This window comes from Pseudomyrmex gracilis, unplaced genomic scaffold, assembly GCF_002006095.1.
Source record: "Pseudomyrmex gracilis isolate BER0280 unplaced genomic scaffold, ASM200609v1 scaffold_0, whole genome shotgun sequence".
NCBI lineage: Eukaryota > Metazoa > Arthropoda > Insecta > Hymenoptera > Formicidae > Pseudomyrmex > Pseudomyrmex gracilis.
This window is the reverse complement of record NW_018020584.1, coordinates 4733984-4748722: the sequence shown is the minus strand read 5'-3', so window position 1 is coordinate 4748722 and position 14739 is coordinate 4733984. Positions and strand designations below refer to the sequence as shown.

The window sequence follows — 14739 nt, the reverse complement described above, 5'->3', positions numbered from 1 at the left end:
AAACGAGAAGTCTTCAAATACCATTTGCATATTGCTTTATTGTTATACACGAACATTATAACGATACATTACATAAGAAGGAAGAGTATTTACGGTATCACGATTAAACAAAAAAAAAAAAAAAAAAAAAAAAAAAAAACAATGAAACGCGAGTTCCACGACGACGATGACGGCGACGATCGCGCGGACAAGTTTCCGTGATTCGCGATGATTTCGGCCGATTCGCTCGAAAGTTACGAGAACGCGTTTTCCGCGTTTCTCTCAAGCTCATTCTGGCGCATGCAAATTTTCACGCAAAAGGAAATAAAAATTTCGTTTCATAACGCATATGAGATCCACAGACGTGTAATTAAAAAAGCGGATTTTCTCACGGATTTTACTTTTTGTGCGCAATGTGGTGAAAGTGAGAGACAACGTTTTTTCTCTTTTTTCCACACTGTGAAAGCGCACAAAAATTCATTTTGACTGACAAATATTCGACTAAATATCGAAGTAGGACTTTTTCGCGCGATTCAAAAACGATCCTCGGGACGTCCTGGAACACGTGGGATACTTTTTAGATACTACGCGTTACGTTTTTGTATTTACGAAGGAAAAAAAATTCTACGAGAATAGGAGACGGACTTGCTTTTCCCTCTTTTCTACTACTTTGTATATTACCAAATAATCGTTAATTAGAGAAGTTATTATGAATAGCGTTTCGTTATTTTAATCAACAAGATTTTATTAAGCGGAATAACACAACACACATAGCGATGGCAAACGATTGCTTGCCGTCGTTATCTCGCAACGATGCGGCCTGATTCATGTGTTTCTGTTGTTAGTTTACGTGGTAAATATGTATATATATATATATATATGTGTATATATATATACACCACGTGGACACATACATACGTATATACATATATGTTTTTAATTCGCGTGTATTCGACAACACCACGTGGGAGATCGACGTTTGTTTGATGCAATTCTTCCTCTCATCTCGTTTTCTTTCATCCGTAAGAGAACTTTTAGCATTCAGTCAATTTGGCTTGATATATAATATTTTTTTACAACTCGGGGAGCGTGTGTGTGTGTCTGCCAAAGCATTTATTCGACTATATATATATATATATATATATATAGACGTATAAAAAAACAAAAAACAAAAACAAAACTACACATTGGTTCAAGTCCGACAAACGTGATCTCTCCCGCGGACCGTATTTTCTCACAATCTTATGAATCAAGTGGCATCGTTCCTGAATATCATTATCGTTATACGATAAAGTATAATAAACCTCGCAAATCTGTCGACGTTGGAAAGCAATCGACTGGTTCCTTGGAAAAAGTTGGTGAGCCAAGAGATTGCGCCAAGAGAAGTACAAATTATTACGAAAAAAAAAAAAAATTAAAACAAAAAAATAAGAAAAGAGAAAAAAAGTTGCGAAAAAAATCAATCATTCGAGGATGAGAGAGATAATGTGACCAATATACAAAAAAAAAAAAAAAAAAAAAAAAAAAAACGAAAGAGGTGTAATATTTGACTTTAGTTTCATCGCTTTTCATTCATTATCTTTGATTATATTATTGCTTGTAACACACATTCATTCGATACCTTGAATATAAAAAAGTAATAAACCATGTTATCCGCTGTTTTGTTCTTTGCGTGAAACCCTCCCCTCCTTGTAATTACCCACGCATAAAAAGTAAATTAGAGTATTTTACAATACCTAACGACAATGCGATTTTTTTATCATATACTAGCACAACACAGGCGCGCGCTACGCGCACGCTATTGATATTTTTATTTAACGTGTTGTCAGTGAACACAACCTGTCACCGCGATGACACATATAGTATATACGTCTTATAAACCATTTAATACACATATGAGAAATGTCAGAAATAACGCATGAAAATCAAACTCAAAAAATAGTGAGAGAGAGTAGTGGAAAAACAACACGTGACTAAAGTAACGTGACAAGGAAAAAAGTAAAAAAGAGAATATTATATATATTATATGTAATATTCTATATCTATATATAATACACACACATACGCATATATGTATATATATATATATATATATATATACCGTAATCACGTGACCGAAGTCAGTAACACCGCCGCGGTCGCGCGGCCGAGGTCAGTGACTCCACCGCAGTCGCGCGACCGAGGTCATTGATCCCCCCCACCAAGGCCGCGCGGCCGAGGTCAGTGCCCCGCCAAGGCCGCGCGGCCGAGGTCAATGACCTCGCCAAGGCCGCGCGGCCGAGGTCATTGACCCCGCCAAAGTCGCGCGGCGGAGGTCAGTGACATTACTGTAGTATGTATATAATACATATAATACAATATAAAGTATAATATTATAAATATATAACAAATTATATGTATAATATGTATTATTTAATGTTATATATAATATAAATTACAGTCATGTTATTTTCACGTGTTGTTTTTCCATTCCTCCCTGTCACGTGACCTTATCTTTTAGTTACGTTTTTAAAGACACGCGCAACGAAGTCGTGCTCGAACGGCGCGAGGCAGTACTCGTGTTTCTTGATTCGTACGACATAAATCGAGAAACACATATCCGAGAAACGTCCAATCAGCGTCGAGATAAAAGCGGTAATAATCAAGATCGATAGAATTGATTGTGATTATTTACATACGCTTTTTCTGGTAGGTTTACTAAATCGAAGAGAGAAAGAAAATTACGCACCAGTTTATTTCACTGTGATTTTTATTGAAACACTCTTTAGGGTACACAAGCTATCCTAGGTAAGCACATTAAAGAAAGTATAAAAAAAAAAAAAACTGAACAACTGCTTAATAGAATCACAAAGTGTGGATGTCTGCCCGTCTCTTACAATCATTAGAACGTACTTTATAACGTGCATACAGCGAAGGCACAACGATCCTCGACCCTTACGCGCTGAGTATTTCGCCGCGAGAACGTGACCGACGATGTTGTAGTGATATCGATGAATTCGATATCGGCGCGGTCGCGTCGCAGATCTACGTACGTTTCAGCCTTCGCGTCTTCCGCTGTTTCACAGCGCAATCTCTAAGAGCCCGGGCTAAAAACCGATCAGATTTCTGCTGATCGCTCGCTTCGAGATCCATTGACGTTCAATGTTCCCGGAAAAATCATTCTGGCAAACGCGTGATATCTCAGTTCACAGGCTTTTTTCTTGAGAGAGCTTCTCTTTATTTGTATTTATCGTTTTTTCTGTTTTTGTTTTCGACATTCGTCATCATGGCAAAATTACACTCTCCGAGAACATCAGCATACGAAATAAGCGCGTTCGCTCCGGCACACGCTTATAACATACAGAGTTCCGCCGTAAAGGGGACCGAGTGCCTTCCATACAAAATTCATTACGCGATATAATATTCATGATAATAGAATCTATACTTCGTACAGTAAATCTAGAAACTTATATTGTACACTCGCAAAATATAGCTAGTTCTCTTCAATGTAACGAACGTATTCTGGTTGCGTTCAACATTCTCGTACAGCTTATAAGTTCTTTTTTTTTTTTTTTTTAAGGAAAGGCCACTTGTTACCAATGTTTATTTATTTTTCTTTCTTTGTTTTTTTGCAAAAACGTTTATTGCTAGAAATTTCGCGAAAACAGATAATTATCGGTTCTTGTTTTCTCTAACAATTTTCAGAACTTGTGTATTGCGCTCTTCTTCCGGTATTGAATGTGGGAAATAATATCGTCTCTGCGTGTGTGCGTGTGCGTGCGTGTAAGGCCAACCAGGCCTTAACTGTTCCCGTAATCAATTACAACAAGTCTAACCTATAGTCTATTGTTTGCTTAACGTGTATTTAAACAATAATCACAAAAATGAGACCAAGGTCCAAACACGTCCTTTGGTCGGGACCATCATCCGAAAGGCGGTCTCGCGCCTGACTTTCTGATGAGAATTTATTCGTTATATCGTAACTGCTGCAAATGTCGCGCGGATACGATATTTGTCGATGGCTTCTTTAAACATTGACGCGAAAGTACACACAATTTATATAAAACAATTTTGTATGTCACCAGAGGATTTCGTCCAAAATTTATTATTACTGTGCAGTGCTACAAAAATTGGGAATTTAGAAGTTTTATCATAGTATAATAATATTTTAAACAGAAACACGTTTCATCATTGAGTTTGAATTTTGTCAATCGGGTAGTTGTATTTTTTTCTATTGACTAAAAATGATTGCGGTTTTCCTTGTTATAGCTATAGAATGCCGATTATATCGGTGTGAGAGCGCTTAGTTTATCGTCTTAAAATCACGGTGTACGATCACAAGTGCAAGGGGAGTAGAGATAATATTACAAAGTTCACGTGGCTCGCGCGTCGATTTCCGATGATCGGGCCGCGCAGTCAACTCGACGACGTGACATCGTAGTAAAACGTAGCGATAGAACTGTGATAGACACTTTGATAATAGAATATGGAAGTAACTTACGCTTAGCATCCTAACAAGTATAAAATAGAGTATAAAGGTATGACTTAAGTACAACCACAAGAACTTGGTCATTATTATGGCAATCGTATCCTTATCTTACGCGATCCGCCAGACTCCAGAAAAAAATTCGCACTTATCCTCTTCTTTTGCCTCTTTCCCGACGGTGCGTTTCTTTACAAGAAGAATCTACTCGTGTCGTGATTTGCGCGTGTGCGCAAGTCGTGTGGTGCTTTTTTTTTTTTTTTTTTTTTTAAATGCGCGATTACGGCATTGCGAAATTCCGACCTTCTTCCGACTCTTATCCGCAACTGATAGAGAAAATAATTAGTAGCTTTTTTTTTTAATTTCTTTGTGTGTGTCATTTATTAAAGCTCAGAAAATATCGATAGTACTACAAATATTAAATTTGTTTATATTGTTTACCGTAAAATGTATTTGTGCGATATATATTATATATGTAATAACTTTTTGTTTACTAATTAGTGTCAAGTAGCGAAAATGTACTTTTCTCTTTAAAATTTATAACGAGACGAAGCGGATGACATTGAAAATCGTGTAAATTATATATATATATATATAATTTGTTGTAAATGTAACCGTGCTGAGTTTCGACTGAATTTTTCAAGCAATTGTATTTAAGTGACTACTTTTTTTTTTTTTAATACACTGCAATAGATTAAACCTCGTTCTTTTTCGGATCCTGTTTTTTCTCTTCGTCTATCGATATCTGCTGCTTTTCCTAGAACAGAGAACTCCGCTTTTCTCTATCAGAGCACATCGCGTTACAGTAATTCGCGCGTCTTTGTTCGCACAAAACGTATTCCTCTTCCGCTGCGTCGCTATTTTTGATTATTTCCGCTTATCGTTAATCGACGATCACAGGAAGTACGCAGCGTTGATCAGGCTTTTTTTTGGATCCTATGTCGTGTACGTGTATTTTATCCCTGTACGTGTGTACCTTTATGTGTGTGTACGTGTGTGTACATATCGGACGACGAGTTTGAATGGCTTTCGCGACTGCGATTTAATTAGCGCTTGGAAAAGAATAGCGGAGAGTTTGCTAGCGTGTAAAAACATTCTCGCGCATCCTTCATCGATGATGTCCCTCTTTATTGAGCTCCCTTGAGCCTGTTGCGAAATTCTTTTGATTAGTCAAACGACGTCGGAGATCCACAGCTTCTCATCCGAAACCGCTCTCTTGCCTTCTTCAGCCCTTCGTCGGTCGAATCTGCAACAAGCAAAAAATAAAGCGCACGTTATTTTAGACAGACGTGTAGTCGCGTTTCGCGCACGCGGCATCGTGGAAAATTCCACGTGACACTTTACGGACTGCGTGTACTACACTCTTTCCGCTCGCTGGCGCAATAATAAACAGTTATCGCGCTCGCGGTAATAAAAACGTGATATACGCGCGACATTAACCAATTTATAAAGTGGAAATTATATTCCGGTATTTATAACGTCGTTATTGCATATCTATGTAAGTGGAAGTGTCACGCTTCGGCGATAACGCTTTGGGCATCCTGAATTTGTTTCACGGTGAAAACCGCCGACGAACAACTTCGTCGACTTTGTGTGTGCGTGCGTGTGTATACTTGATTCGTGTAACGCGCACGGTAAAGCGTAAAACGATCGTAAGAAGAACTCTAGGGAAGCTCTCCGCGAGGAGAAACGGCAATTTTTATAATTGAAACACAAACGAGATAACTTAATTACCGCGACTTAATTCCGTATCGCACACGTGCATCGAGCCATTGCCCGACGATTAAAGCGGATCCGGGAAGCCGCGCTGAACGTATTACCGCGAGGGGAGAATTCGGCTCCGCGCCCCTTCGCGCGCGTAGCCGCGCTCAAGGCGGGGAGTGCAATTACACGCTCTACGTTAAAATTAGCGGCCTAATTGGGAAAGTAGCGTGATTGCTCACTGTTAAACAACCGCGGCGGAGAGGCCTCGGCTACGTTCTATGTTTAGGCCTTCAGCCGGATACCGCGGGACGCGCGTACCAATAATTTGACGTAATTTAATAAACGCGACCCTGCACTCCCGTGTATGCGCGCGCGGAGTCGTGCGACTGTTATTACCGACAGTTTGATCGTATCTCGGTAGTGCGTAATGATGATGCACCTAGTCGCTGGCGCATAGTAGCCCCCTCCGATCATCGGTCATGCAAATTGGCGCTGCAGAATGCGCACCGTCGATGTATATACATATATATATATATATATATATATACATATATATATATGTATATATATATATATATCCACCGCCGCCGATTCCCCGCATCGCATCGCCGCGTATATACCGGTTTAGAAAACAGTGTATCGATATTAAGTCCGCGATCGTTATATTTGTACACCTGTAATTTATCACGCTCATTAAAGTTTACTTCTTCGGTTCCCGCAACACGCGGGAAATCCATAATGCACGCAAGAATAGATAAAGAGAGAATCGTTCTCGAGAGAAAAGAAAAACGTCTTTGCGTGATACACGTGTGGATAAATATACAGGATTATTAAATGCAATATGTTGAACAATTTGATTTTGAAGTTATTCGACGCCTTTTTTTTCATAATGACGCGTAAGTCAGCGACTGTTTTTAGTCACTCGATATATAAATTATTTTTTATTTTTAATGATCATATATAATTATCATATATGATCATATATAATTTTTTTGTTTATTTACCAATATTATATATATATATATATATCACAATTTGCTTTTATTATCTCATGTTTATTGTGTCATTCACCGGTGTTTACCAGATCGGAGACGTTTCACAATCTCTTGTGATTCGTCATCATAAAAACAGCCATAAATTTTGCCAAAACCATCATAACACTCAAAACCGGAAAATATAATTGCGATCACCTTCAGACACATGCAACTTCGAATAAAAAAACCAACAATCTTCCACTTAGTAGGTTAACACCCTCTCAAGAAGCTGGTACCACGCAAAGAGCGGGACGACGATATCGGCACGCTCTTTTATTACGGAATGAATTTCGTTCAATGTTACTGCCCAAGTATTTAAAGCACCGCCTTAAATCTTCGGGACTTAATAATCAGTCTGAAGGCTCGTAATTCTTCAACGTGCGCGCGCGCGAACGGCAAATGTTGAAAGAGAGACGCGACCAGTGTCGGCGACGTTACTTCGATATGTCTTATGAAAAGATCAATGTAATAATAAAGAAACGAAAGGTGAAAAAATAAGCGCGAAAAAACAAATTATAAAGAGTAATGAGACGTTACTGAAAAAATAAAACATTCTCAGCGAAGGATAAAGAAAATTTACACACGATATTTATTTTTTCAGATAGTGATTTTAAAACAATATTAAAAGATTATCTAGTCTTTTTCTAAGTAAATAAATAAAATAAATAAATAAATAAATAAATAAAAACGTGAATTTTCTGATCACTTCGCGAATAGTCTTCTTCACTTACAAGTCGCAAAGAGGGTTTCGGATGCCTCGGCGCGCCGGCACTGGGCAAGGGCATGCCGGACAACTTCGACGCGTCAGAAAAAGCACGACAAAAGGTATGTGGGCCCGTGTTTCGAGGCCCCGAGTTTCGTCTCGGGCGGCAATTAAGCATGCCGATAAATCCAACATCGCGAGCGAGCGGGCGGGCGGGCAGGCGAAAACCGAGCAAGGGAAGTCAAGCCAGCCCAGCCAGACCAGCCACAACCCGCCCTGTCTTACAATGCAGTCGCAGTGCGCGGGGCAGCGCGAGCGTTGTTTATCACTCCCCTCGCCACGTTGCAATTACGCGCGTCGCCGTAAAAGATTTCGCGCATACGCGATCGTAAAAAAACGCGAACTTTTCGCCAAGGTCCGACGCGACGTGGCGATGGCGCGCGCAACAGAACGGCGATCGCCTCGATTTAATTCGAGGTAATTTATAATTGGCCGCGGAAACTCGTTTGCGAGCGCATCCCTTTGTGTTCTCGCGTCTTCTCGTGCGGTGCGAGTCTCACGAGACGCCCCAGACGGGGTTTTGCGAATTTTTGCCACGACTCACGCATCGTCGAACGATCCGGCGAGTATGCATCGCCCGCGGTATCTGCGCTCGGGATCGATTCGAGTCCGAGATCCTGTTACCGAAGATGCGAGAGACCCGCGTATCGTCATCGCCGTTCCTCGAAAGCTGTTTTGATTTTTAATGAATTTTAACGAACTCCCCGCCCCATCTTGTATAAACGTAGTTTAATATACTCGTACATAATATAAGATGTCCTTTTTAACCGTACGTCATTAAAAGAACAAAAAATATGTAAGTCATCTTCGTCGCAATACGTAAGCACATAGAACAGCCACAACAAAGATGTAATCTGATACTTCAACGGTTAAACGGTTTCGCCACAGCTCAGAAAATACTGAGGGGGAAAAAAAAAAAATACCAAGTGTATCGCATATACTCGCGGGTCTAATTACATTTTTCCCCGCAACGACAATGATTAATTACACTGAAAGGTTTATTACGGCCGATTATAAAGGTCATCCCGGTGAAAGCGCCGCGGTAATTAATAACGATCGATTACGGGATTATGTTTCGTTAATAATTAAGCCGCGCTGCTGCGTGCTAAAATCCTCCTCGCCGCGAGGAGATCGCGAAATTGCGCGATGACGCAAGTGGAGCGTGCAACTATTCCGCGCAAACGTTCTTTCGTGTGTCGATCTTTCTCGGGACGAATTCCGCGCGATGAGCTACAAAGCATCCAACTGCTGCAAACTAATCTTAGAAATACGTAGAAAAAAAAAAAAAAAAACAAGACAACACGCCAATTTACAGTTTAATTAAATTTTACATCAATTTTCATTTCCTGTGAGGGAATCCTGGTAGTTCTTCCTTATTTTGCAATTCCGCGCGAACGAAGTAACCTCAAAAACAATTATCTCCAAACCTAAAGCGCGCCCATCACACAGCCTCGTGGCGGGGAAAGGCAGAGGAAAGCGAGATCGCACGTCGTTGTATATGCATACGAGGATCCGAGGCGGGCACGTAATCCCCGTTGCGGATATGTCGTCTATTTGCATCAATGTTGCGCAGCGGCGAAGGTCGCGGTTAATCGACCGGTGGCGGTTATGCACTTGCGGCGGCCGCAGCAGACGGGAAAGCCAACGGCTGCAATAATTGCAGACTACCCATTTCCGTTTCGAACGAAAGCTCCCGAGAGGAGAAGCGAAAGAGCCGCGCGCGCGCGCTTCGCCACGCTCGACTTGCGAGCGAGCGCGAGTCCTGCAAAGCTTGGAAACCCAGTGAACTCATTGCGAATTCAAGCACACGTCATCGCGATCAACACACGCGGGCTTGCATTTAAAATTCGATTTTACAGAGATAACGAAAGGAAGAAGATATGACAATAGAGAAAACTTGCGCGGTGGAATGAAACAAAGACTGAATGAAGAAGCGTTGCTCGCGTTTATTTTCTCTCTCCGACTCGCGTATGCGAGTAACAACAAAGCGAATATTTCAGCAAAAGAACGTTTGTGTGTCGAAATAAGAGCACGCACAGAGCGAGAACTCGGGAGAAACACGTATTGTAAAATTGTCTCAAACGACGGGATGACAATTTCGAGGATTTGAAAAATTCTTTCGCGAAAACGCGCACGAGGATAAAGCAGCATTCTACCGTTCCTCCGAGAATTTCTCCACCTCGGCAATCTAAAAATGATATCGCGCGTCGATGCCGCGAATCGATACAGTCAACGATAAGGTTATCGTTACACGCGTACACAGAGGAGAGGAAAAGAGAGAGAGAGAGAGAGAAGAGACGCGAACGCGTCGTTTTCCAGAGTCGACGTCTGACGGCCGCCCATCGTCCGTCGGAAAGGGATTTACCGTTCGCCGGGAGGATAATCGCGGCGGTGAACGAAGCACGTTAGGGGGATAATGCGCCTGTGTGTTGCGCGGGGCCACGGCAAAAAACGCGGAAAAATCCGTTATGGATAAGAAGCGGGCTCAACAAGCTTAGATTAATATGAGGAAGAAGCGTGTTCCTGTCTCGGGCGTCGAACGTCAGCGAAAGGCTCGAGCGTGTCGTCGCATCACGGCCGGGCTGCTCACTAAGCAACTCTCGAACGAGAGACGCGAAAATCGCGATTACCTAGGCTTCGAGCGACGGCGCGGCTACCAATTTCAATCAGACGTTCGTATATTGTATCACATTGTCCGTCCCGTGACTCAAATCCGCCCGCGGGATAGAGGAGAATTATTGTTTTACGCGCAACCCAGACAGAGAACGGACAGTTCGAAAGCTGCGGGTATTGAAATCACGGCAAAACTTCGAACCGCGCGAGAGATATCCGCAATTTCCGAGCGCGTTTCATCTCAAATTCCTCAAATATCTTGAGGATGAAGGAAATAATTGAAAACCAACTGTGAACTTCGTTGGGTTCCAACGTCGATTGCACGTATGTCTATAACGCCGTAAAAGACAGGCATAAAATTAGTCCGGCGATTTCAAAGCAGGCGCGCGAGATGAAGCTGGCCGATTGAAGTTCCTAACATCTGCCTAACATCGGTTTTCGTATCGCGTGTGTATCTCACGGAAACGCCGCGGCGCGCGGAGCAAAACGTCTCGCGATTGCGAAAAACGCGACGGCGCGGAGAAAGTAGCCTAGAGCTTAGCGATCGCGGAGTAGCGACGGCGGCCGTTCGGTTGGTTGGTCGGTCGGTCGGTCGGCCGATTATCGATCGCGGCGTATCATTAATTGTTTGCAACGGGGAACAATGCCCCGCGCGGCCCTTATCGGCCGGCCTTATCGGACGTGCAGACGATTAATCGATTGTTTTGATCGATCGGTATTTTCCGTGGCGGTTCGCGAGGGCGAACCGCCAATTAATCGATCGACCGATTAAAACCACCATCCCTCGAGAGAGGAGCTTTCGTATATATCCGCGCGCGCGCGCTCTTCAGGATTTTATTCCGGCCGCGCGCTCTCTATCCCGATTGTACTGTTCCCGAATCGTTCCGATCCATCGCTCATCGTGCCGTTGCCTCCAGCCTGACCGTCGGACTCGGCCGGACTTCGCCGTGTAGCCGCGCTCGTGTTCTGTCCTACGGGTTTTGCTTGCGCGCCTGCACTGGCTGCCTGCTCGAGAATGAGAGAAGAGGCTTAACCGATCTTTTCGTCGTTACATTTCGTCGAACGAGCCGCTGTAACGTCGCGCTGTTGGTGGATATGTACATACACCTACGTGATTACGTTTTACCAACACGGGCATTGGGCGCGCCACTCATCAGCATAAATCGACGCACGCAGAATTGAGCTCTTCGTGATGAAATAATTACGTGATATTGGCGAGGAGTTTGGGACATATGAAGACACTTTTGTTAGTAATAAGTTTTAATAATTAAAACGCGTCAATTTAATTGTGTATTTTAATATACAATAAAAATAACAATCTCTCTATAATGAAACGAAATTTGTCTACAACGTAACTACTGATTCGCGTAACATCTGTTCCTTTTGCTTCGAACGATGCCATTGACTTCGACATGGGCGTTCGCGCAGAGGGAACAAATCCAGCATTTGCCTTCCTCCTGGAGAGGCAAGTTTTGTCACAAATTGTGTTTTTTATCTTGAAACAAGTTTGAAACGGTTAACAAATTAAATCATACATCTATTCGTGAAATCTCTTTGTAAAATTCATAATTTTTGGGACGGGAAAATTGTTCCGTCCCCCTCCCTGAAAAAAATCCCGCCAATGGACTTCGAAGATCAGCAACTGATATCAAAAGAGAGAAACGCGACACAGACAGTCTTACCTGCTGCTCGTGCGATGCGCACTTTTGTCGCTCGCGATACACACAACGATGAAAAGCGTGCAAATCGAGACAGACCGCGCCGACACGTAACGCGCGCGCACACACAGCATCACTTCCGTCGTAACTATCACGTCGAACGTTATAGAGTCATTCGAAACTTCGTAACAAATCATAATTACATGCGAGACGCTCCATTACGATTTTTGTCGCGCCGAGGCACCACCACGCGTAATAGCGACTTTGTCCGTGCTCGAGCATTACGCGGTTCGACAAAAATCGTTATTGCTGCGGTTAATTGCCACGACGAGTGTGCAGAAAGTAACGATCGCCTCGGACCGGTATCGCGATTACTTTGCTGCGAGCTGTGCTGCGCTTCGCGCTCCTATCTCTCGTTTTCTCTCATCCTTTCCTGGACGCATATATATATATATAGAAAGAGAGAGAGAGAGAGTTCGCTCTCGCGACAGACATAGTCGCGAACGAAGTTGGTCCCTTCGGGCCTGAAATCGTCGCTTAATCAATTCATCGCCCCGGCTCGCGGAAATAAATAACGCCGCGTTACACATCTCGCAGGGATCCCGCGGGCTCCTTCGACAAAAGGCTCCCCTCTCCCATCGTGAGCGCGCTTACGTCTCACGGAAGACGGACGGATCGTTTTCCCAGGCGTGCACTCCCGTTATCGTTATCCTCTCTCACGTTCGGACAGATCGTGGAACGCCGATCGCCGTTGATCGACGATGCAAAATGCCGCGGAGTCGCCCGTCGACAGAGTCAATTGTGCTCGCCGCGCTCGGTCCCCGACGCGCGCTCTGAGAGAGTTTAAATGTTAAAGCGCAATTTTCTCGGATCGCGCGCAACGAAAGAAAGGAGCGATATGACGTTCTAGCGTCGCGTTGGTTATTTAGTAATTGAAACTGTTATTGGCTCTATAAAACCCTACGCGTAAAAAACATTTGTGTTTAATTACATACATTACAAATTTCACAATGTGATGTGAAATTTTTTTCTCAAGTCGAGGGATTGTTTTATGAAAGTGTGATCTACTGAAAATAATTTGAAATAAAGTCAAAACGTTTGAAAAATATAAAAAAAAATCCGATTCAAATTTTGGTTACGAACCAGAAGACATCTCTTTTATTTTCAATTTTAATTACATAATTTTGTGTTCTGTACCAATTTTACACACATAGAAACCATACAGATTTATTGTTTAATTATATAAATTGTCTTGGAATAAAACGGCCAATGTGAGCCTGGGACACAGTAAGTAGTGTGTAAAATATTTTCAGTAAAAAATATTTTTGGTAAAAAATTTTCCTTTATTTTACGTTTCGATCCGTGGTTGGACTCTCTCGAGTCAACGCTGAGAGCAACAACATGTAGAAATTTATACGTGTGTTTATTATGTACGTGACACATACCGCACGTGTCTTTTTGAATTGTAATAATTTTTGACTTTTGTTATTATTTCTGAAGAGGATCCCAACCAGGGATCGAAACGTAAAATAAAGGAAAATTTTTTACCAAAAATATTTTTTACTGAAAATATTTTACACACTACTTACTGTGTCCCAGGCTCACATTGGCCGTTTTATTCCAAGGTTTTGTTTTATACATTGGAGCCTTCAACGTTTATTATTTATATAAATTGTACTTTGCAAAATTTGCATAATTAATTTTAAATTTATTAAAATTTTTCTCTCCTTCTCGTTTTTTATACATAAAAACTTGTTGCAAAAAGTATTATTACGAACGAAGCGCTCGGATTAAAGGAAGTCGAGATTGTAAGCATCTCAGGCGACATTTCCGTCTTCGGAAATGCGAAAGAATACATTCGGTAAGTTCGTCGAACCAGAAGATCGAGCTGTGTTCTTTTTTCTCGTGCGCTAAAGAGACGTGCTCGCCGCTTAACGGTGTTGCTTGTCTTCTCTTTTTTTTTTTTCCTCTCTCCTCTTATACTTCTCTTTCTTGTTCTTTCGTTCTCATGTTGCTGTCGATGTTGCGTTCGCCTTCCACGCGTGTAACTGTAGCATCGCGTTACGGCGAAGCGAAGTATCAGCGCTCGCTCGATCCGCACCGGATGTAAGAATAGGCTATGTAGATGATATGCGTATCGACTTTCAACTTGACTCGAGAGGAGGACTTTGTCGATAACGTTATTTCCAGGCGAGAGAAAAGCGCGGAGAAAATAAAAAATGTTCTCTTCTCTTGCCCGCGCGCCTTTATTTCAATTTATGACATTTATTCGCCATCCTCTCGTATAAACGCGCAGCGTTTCGTATCTTAATCCGATTTTTCTTGTTTTGTATTCGGATGTGCGCGGCACGTAATCTAATAAATTTCGCGGAAAGAGCGCACATCAAGAGGCACGGTAGTGCCTCGCGCCAAGTTCACGCGCAACGAAGTTGCGCTCGTACTGCGCGAGCACGCCGTGCCTCTTATACGCGAATATGAGGCATTTTAGTGGAGGGGAGATTTGTAATCAGCAATTTTTTAATAACG

General features: G+C 42.3%; 1 protein-coding gene across 1 annotated transcript in view; it reads right to left on the bottom strand.

Annotated features, from left to right (window-relative positions):
• Positions 1 to 4689: 4689 nt before the first annotated feature.
• The window catches only part of LOC109861869, a 34044-nt gene continuing 23994 nt past the window's right edge, over positions 4690 to 14739 (bottom strand). The window contains exon 3 of the mRNA XM_020441975.1: positions 4690 to 5687. The gene's annotated coding sequence lies outside the window, so the exon portion shown is untranslated. The remainder of the gene's footprint in view (positions 5688 to 14739) is intronic.